The sequence below is a fragment of the Nerophis ophidion genome, linkage group LG19 (genome assembly GCF_033978795.1).
Source record: "Nerophis ophidion isolate RoL-2023_Sa linkage group LG19, RoL_Noph_v1.0, whole genome shotgun sequence".
In the NCBI taxonomy this organism is placed as follows: domain Eukaryota; kingdom Metazoa; phylum Chordata; class Actinopteri; order Syngnathiformes; family Syngnathidae; genus Nerophis; species Nerophis ophidion.
The window spans coordinates 30,867,788-30,874,331 of record NC_084629.1 but is presented as its reverse complement, the minus strand read 5'-3'; the positions used below and the strand labels follow the sequence as shown (position 1 = coordinate 30,874,331).

The 6,544-nt window shown below is 34.7% G+C and overlaps 1 protein-coding gene across 8 annotated transcripts in view; it reads left to right on the top strand.

The window, feature by feature from the left end:
- The window catches only part of LOC133538294 (LIM domain only protein 7-like), a 161,188-nt gene that overhangs the window by 19,264 nt on the left and 135,380 nt on the right, over nt 1-6,544 (top strand). The window lies entirely within an intron of this gene.

Genomic DNA, 6,544 nt, shown 5'->3' with positions numbered 1-6,544 from the left:
CCAGTGAGGGTTGGACTCCGCCAAGGTTGCCCTTTGTCACCGATTCTATTCATAACTTTTATGGACAGAATTTCTAGGCGCAGTCAAGGCATTGAGGGGTTCCGGTTTGGTGGCCGCGGGATTAGGTCTCTGCTTTTTGCAGACGATGTGGTCCTGTTGGCTTCATCTGGCCGGGATCTTCAGCTCTCACTGGATCGGTTCGCAGCCGAGTGTGAAGCGGCCGGAATGAGAATCAGCACCTCCAAATCCGATTCCATGGTTCTCTCCCGGAAAAGAGTGGAGTGCCATCTCCGGGTTGGGGAGGAGACCCTGCCCCAAGTGGAGGAGTTCAAGTACCTAGGAGTCTTGTTCGTTGGGGAGGAGACCCTGCCCCAAGTGGAGGAGTTCAAGTACCTAGGAGTCTTGTTCACGAGTGGGGGAAGAGTGGATCGTGAGATCGACAGGCGGATCGGTGCGGGCGTTGTACCGATCTCTTGTGGTGAAGAAGGAGCTGAGCCGGAAGGCAAAGCTCTCAATTTACCGGTCGATCTACGTTCCCATCCTCACCTATGGTCATGAGCTTTGGGTCATGACCGAAAGGATAAGATCACGGGTACAAGCGGCCGAAATGAGTTTCCTCCGCCGTGTGGCGGGGCTCTCCCTTAGAGATAGGGTGAGAAGCTCTGCCATCCGGGAGGAACTCAAAGTAAAGCCGCTGCTCCTCCACATCGAGAGGAGCCAGATGAGGTGGTTCGGGCATCTGGTCAGGATGCCACCCGAACGCCTCCCTAGGGAGGTGTTTAGGGCACGTCCAACCGGTAGGAGGCCACGGGGAAGACCCAGGACACGTTGGGAAGACTGTCTCCCGACTGGCCTGGGAACGCCTCGGGATCCCCCGGGAAGAGCTAGACGAAGTGGCTGGGGAGAGGGAAGTCTGGGCTTCCCTGCTTAGGCTGCTGCCCCCGCGACCCGACCTCGGATAAGCGGAAGAAGATGGATGGATGGATGGATTTTCTCTTTTAAATGAAGGCTGTTGTCAATTAGCTATAATTATGAAAAAGCTTATTATTTTAATATTATGAACATATTTACTACAATCTTTTTTTAAAATGGTTTTATAATAAGACTGTTTTTCTTGATTGTTTTACAGACATTATTCCTATAAATCAGGGGTGTCCAAATTTTTCCACCAAGGGCCGAATACTGAAAAATGCAAGAATGCGGGGTCGCTTTAATAAGTTTTCCACACGCTAAATCCTATCAGTATATGACATATATTTGGATGAAAATATTTGTTATCTTAACGCAGGGGTCACCAACACGGTGCCCGCGGGCACCAGGTAGCCCGTAAGTACCAGATGAGTAGCCCGCTGGCCTGTTCTAAAAATAGCTCAAATAGCAGCACTTACCAGTGAGTTGCTTCTATTTTTAAAATTGTATTTATTTACTAGCAAGCTTTGCTCTACATTTTTAATTCTAGGAGAGACAAAACTCAAATAGAATTTGAAAATCCAAGAAAATATTATAAAGACTTGGGCTTCACTTGTTTACATAAATTCATTTATTTTTTTACTTTGCTTCTTATAACTTTCAGAAAGACAATTTTAGAGAAAAAATACAACCTTAAAAATGATTTCAGGATTTTTAAACACATATACCTTTTTACCTTTTAAATTCCTTCCTCTTCTTTCCTGACAATTTAAATTAATGTTCAAGTAAATTAATTTTTTTCATTGTAAAGAATAATAAAAATATTTTCATTTAATTTTTCATTTTAGCTTCTGTTTTTTCGACGAAGAATATTTGTGAAATATTTCTTCAGACTTATTATGATTGGAATTCCCAAAAATTATTCTGGCAAATCTACAAAATCTGTAAAATCAGATTTATATCTTATTTCAAAGTCTATTGAATTTCTTTTAAAATTTTTGTTCTGGAAAATCTATAAGACATAATGATTTGTCTTTGTTAGAAATATAGCTTGGTCCAATTTGTTATATATTCTAACAAAGTGCAGATTGGATTTTAACCTATTTAAAACATGTCAAAATTCTAAAATCAATCTTAATCAGGAAAAATTACTAGCGATGTTCCATAAATTATTTTTTTTATTTTTTCAAAAAGATTCGAATTAGCTAGTTCTTCTCTTCATTATTTTTGGTTGAATTTTGAATTTTAAGAGTCGAAATTAAAGATAAACTATGTTTCAAAACTTAATTTTCATTTTTTTCTTGTTTTTTCCTCTTTTAAACCGTTCAATTAAGTGTTTTTTTCATCATTTATTCTCTACAAAAAACCTTCCGTAAAAGGAAAGTAATTCATGATTTGTTAAAAATGTTAGTGGCTAGCTAGTTAAAATGGGATGTTGTGATTTCACAAGACTGTCTTAGAAGTGATCATTTGAAAATGTTCAATTTGAAAAATGTGCACTTAGAGAAAATATGAAAACAAAGTGTTGCATATTGATATTTATCTGTTTCTATATATATTTATTGTGAGAAATCATTAAGATGATCAGAGTTTCCACAAAGATAAATATAATTAATTATTAATAAAAAGTAAATTGAGCAAACGGGTTATTTCTGGCAATTTATTTAAGTGTGTATCAAACTGGTAGCCCTTCGCATTAATCAGTACCCAAGAAGTAGCTCTTGGTTTCAAAAAGGTTGGTGACCCCTGTCTTAACGTTTTTGTTATAAGTGACAATGCAAATACTGTAGTTGTTAGTGTCATATGTAATATACCTTAATAATAATGAATTCATATAATTTTCAGAACATGTCGAGGGCCCGAAAATGGCCCCCAGGTCGCACTTTGGATAGCACTTCTTGAAACCTACATGATTCATACTGTAAAATTCCCATTATTATTTTTTAAAATTTTATTATCCATCCATCCATTTTCTACCGCTTATTCCCTTTCGGGGTCGCGGGGGGCGCTGGCGCCTATCTCAGCTACAATCGGGCGGAAGGCAGGGTACACCCTGGACAAGTCGCCACCTCATCGCAGGGCTAAATTTTTATTAGTTAATTATAGATATCACTTCATTCTCCTAAGTTCTTTCTTGCATTATGGCGCCTTTTTTTTCCCACTGGAAAATCCAAGCGTTTTGTCATTAAGACTTAATACTTCATAACACTTTTAAAATGTTATTATTATAACTCTATTCATAAAAGATAAAACAAGTATTGTAATGCTGTATTAGACTTTAGTCCGTAAAATAGACAAATGCTAATTTGTTCGGGTTATATCATGAATGTTACAATATTATTCCTGTAAAGAAGAAAAGACCCTAAAAATTGTACGGAAAAAAAATATTTTTTAATCTTAATTCTATAACCCACTAAAGTTTTATAAATTAAGACTTTTGTCTTATTTTTATCATGGCTTTATTCTTAAACATGTACATGCTATAATATTGTAAAATACCGAATGTATACCCATAAAAATATTAGATTTTTTTAACATTAAGATTTTTTCTTCCTATGTGATAACTTTTTTCCCAATTTAAGGTGATTTTTCCCCCCTTAAATGTGTTAATTCCTATATTTTGACATTAGTTTTCTTCTAACATAATTAACTTTTTGTTTACAAACGATATCCTGCACCTGCTCTTATTGGACAGTAGGGAGCAGGACTTCCCATGGCTACACAAACATGCATACAAACACACTGTCACATCTGATTGATGTGTTTGTGGGTTTTTTTTTTAATTCATTTTTTATGTCTTTGCTATTTGCTTATGTCGACATGGTTCCAATGAAATAAAAGTATAGTTAAAAATTGTTTCACCATCCTGTGACGACGTTAATCTAATGGACTGCCTCTGAATGATGGTAATCTGAGGCGGTCTCAAATTACAGAGGGTATGTTGGGAAGTAGCAGTGCCACTTTTTGCTGCTTGTTTTGTCGTCTTTTGAGACACCAACGCAATACAGTATGCATCAATCCAACTTGGACAACTTGTTCAACTGGTTTGAAATATTTGTGTGTGCATTTGTTAACGCCACCTGCCCTACCTTATTAGAGTAAACTACTGTGCATCTCAATTTCAGACCAATCCCAACCTAACCTTTTTATGGCTCTTCTGCCGGACTTCCTGTCACTGTAAAACAGAAAGTGACTGTCATAGAAAATAAACAGGCCTCCAACAGTGGCTATTACAGAAAAATGTCGTCCTAAAATATGATAATGGCAACCGCATTCGTCCGTTCTCAGCCTTTTACTGCCATGTTTGCTTTGCTTTGGAGGAGGGAGCCCAGATGCAGTTAAAACGTTTGAAAAATGTACGTTTCTCATGAAAAAAAGGGATGCTGGAACATTATATCAATAAAATCGTTATATTATTATAACAAAGTGTTATGGGTAAAATTCGTAAATGTGTGAGCATAACGTGACAATATGACAGGTGTCTTGTTGCGTTATTAGAATCGCAGTATTACAAGACAAAAGTCATATAAGTAAAGTTGCAGAATCATTTATAGTATTGCGAGTATTAGGATAAAAAAGTCGTACCATGACGAGAGAACTTTTTTTTTCTATAAGACTTACATTGCTTGCCTCTTTCTTGCCGGTGGTGAGGTCCCTACTAAGGAAGAGCAATTTGAATGCTGACAATTGTAATTATTAAAGACCTGTATCAAAACTTACCATTTTTAAGTGAATAAAGTTGTAATGTAACGAGAAAAGTGTAATGTTAGATGAATACATTAGTAATATTCCAAGACTGGTACATAAAGTGGTGTATAAAGTTGTAAATTAATGACATCATAATGTGTTGTTAATAAAGTTGTACTGTAACAAGAAAAGCTGTAATGCTACGTGGCTAAATCTGTAATTTTACGTAAATACCGTAATATTGTAAGATAAGTATACATTTTTCCTGAATTAAGTCATAATATCATCAAGTTATGTTGCGTTTTGAATAAAGTCATAATGTTACGAGAAAAATGTAATGTTACGTGTATAGTGTAATATTGCGAGACAAGTATACATTTTCGTGAATAAAGTCTTAATACTATGAGGTTTATTGTGTTGTGAATAAAGTCGTAATGTTACGAGAAAATCTGTAATTTTACGTAAACGTAATTTGCGAGTCCTTTTTTTTTTCGTGAATAAACTCATAATATGATGAGGTAGTCATTTTTTGTGAATAAAGTTGTAATGTAACGAGAAAAGTGTAATGTTAGGTGAATACATTAGTAATATTCCAAGACTGGTACAGTTTTTTGTGTATAACATTGTAAAATAATGATGTCGTAATGTGTTGTTAATAAAGTTGTACTGTAATAAGAAAAGCTGTAATGTTACGTGGCTAAATCTGTAATGTTACGTAAATAACGTAATATTGCGAGACAAGTATAAATTTTTCCTGAATAAAGTCATAATATCTTCAAGTTGTATTGCCTTGTGAATAAAGTCATAATGTTACGAGAAAAGTTGTAATGTTACGTGTATAGTGTAATTGCGAGACAAGTATACAGTTTTCGTGAATAAAGTCTTAATATGATGAGGTGTATTGCGTTGTGAATAAAGTCGTAATGTTACGAGAACATCTGTAATTTTACGTAAATAACGTAATTTGCGAGTCCTTTTTTTTCGTGAATAAACTCACATTATGATGAGGTAGTTATTTTTTGTGAATAAAGTTGTAATGTAACGAGAAAAGTGTAATGTTAGGTGAATACATTAGTAATATTCCAAGACTGGTACAGTTTTTTGTGTATAATGGTATCGTAGTGTGTTGTTAATAAAGTTGGAGTGTAATAAGAAAAGCTATATAATGTTACGTGACTAAATCTGTAATTTTACGTAAATACCATAATATTGTGAGATAAGTCTACATTTTTCCTGAATAAAGTCATAATATCATCAAGTTGTATTGCGTTGTGAATAAAGTCATAATGTTACGAGAAAAGTTGTAATGTTACGTGTATAGTGTAATATTGCGAGACAAGTATACATTTTTCGTGAATAAAGTCTTAATATGATGAGGTGTATTGCGTTGTGAATAAAGTCGTAATGTTACGAGAACAACTGTAATTTTACGTAAGTAACGTATTTTGCGAGTCTGGTATATTTTTTCGTGAATAAACTCATTATATGATGAGGTATTTATTTTTTGTGAATAAAGTTGTAATGTAACGAGAAAAGTATAATGTTAGGTGAATATATTAGTAATATTCCAAGACTGGTACAGTTTTTTGTGTATAACGTTGTAAAATAATGATGTCGTAATGTGTTGTTAATAAAGTTGTACTGTAATAAGAAAAGCTGTAATGTTACTTGGCTAAATCTGTAATGTTACGTAAATAACGTAATATTGCGAGACAAGTATACATTTTTCCTGAATAAAGTCTTAATATGATGAGGTTTATTGTGTTGTGAATAAAGTCGTAATGTTACGAGAAAAGTTGTAATGTTGTGTGTATAGTGTAATATTGCGAGACAAGTATACATTTTTCGTGAAAAAAGTCTTAATATGATGAGGTTTATTGTGTTGTGAATAAAGTCGTAATGTTATGAGAAAAGTTGTAATGTGTGTATAGTGTAATATTGCGAGACA